The sequence below is a fragment of the Thunnus thynnus genome, chromosome 21, assembly GCF_963924715.1.
Source record: "Thunnus thynnus chromosome 21, fThuThy2.1, whole genome shotgun sequence".
In the NCBI taxonomy this organism is placed as follows: domain Eukaryota; kingdom Metazoa; phylum Chordata; class Actinopteri; order Scombriformes; family Scombridae; genus Thunnus; species Thunnus thynnus.
Genome location: NC_089537.1, coordinates 23,186,052 through 23,187,443, shown reverse-complemented (window position 1 = coordinate 23,187,443; position 1,392 = coordinate 23,186,052).

Below are 1,392 nucleotides of genomic sequence, written 5' to 3'. Positions count from 1 at the left end.
TTGTACATGTTGAATATTGGACCAGAATTCGCTTCCAAACTATTTGTGATGTCACAAAACATGCTTGTCTGCCCCATTCACATCCTGATTTTGCCAAGTGGTTGTTGTCCTGAAACCAACATTTTGTATGATAGCCCTGGAACAACAACTGCCTCAGCCAATCAATGTTTGTGATGTCATCATAGAGAGCCCTGCTGCTGATGCCTGCAAAATTGAAAAAAAATATATATGTAGGGAAAAACAGCTGTGCAAAGAGGCACATATTACAATATTACTTGCTGTCTCCAACATTAAAGTTTTAGAATTTACTTATTAGTTTACACTAGTCTGCTACTAGCTTAATCATTATAAGTATATTAAAATGTATATTTGCTTTTTAGATTAGCATTTTGCCACTATGCTTGCATAGGTGAGCTAAGAGTTAGCCAAGTTGCTATCAGCCAAAACTGATGAGCTATCTTTCTGGCTCAAACTGAAACAATCTGAAAGTATTTAGATGTTGGTGTCGATGTTTATATAACGTGCCTAGCTAAAAAGGCTAAAATTTAACTAGCTAGCAAACATGAACAAGCTAGCAAGCCACAAAGCCAATACTAAGCAAACTTTTAATGTGTACTGTAAATATAAATAGTTTGGGCTAAAAAAAAAAGACATTTGATTTATTTTCAAATTTAAAGGGCCTGGCAAAATATCTAGCTTTAGCTAACAATAGACTTCCCTTTGTTTTTGATGCTGGTTGAGCTTGAATAGTGATACATTCTGCAGTTTTATGGGCAGTGCTGCAGGCAACATGCAACAGTGAGAGCTAGGGTCAAAAATCTATCCAACATGCTGAGGCAACTCCTACTGTTGAACATCATTATATGTATGTATGTATGTATGTATATACACACACATACACACACACACACACACACACAGACACACACACACACACACACACACACACACACACACATATATATATAATTTTGCAGGCATCAGCAGCAGTTGCTGTCCCAGGGCTATCATACAAAATGTTTGGCTCAGGACAACAACCACTTGGCAAAATCAGGACGCGTGTAGGGGCACATCCCTTAAAATCAGATTTTCTGTGACTGCAGAGAAACTGTCCACTTTCAGCAGATGAAGCACATATAGGAACAAAACATTATGTTTTTCTTTAACCTTTTCCAGAAAAGTCTTAATGCAGTTCTTGAACCTGGCACAAATATGACCTTTTGATAATGCTTTTTATGTGGACAGTTAGATTGCCGTATCATTACTGTATTATAGGCCAGGTCGCAGTAGCATTACTGTATTGTAGGTCAGATCGCAGTAATACTGTATTGTAGGTCACAGTCCACCATTACTCAGACGGATGATGGCAGCAGCGCGCTGACCGCACACAGC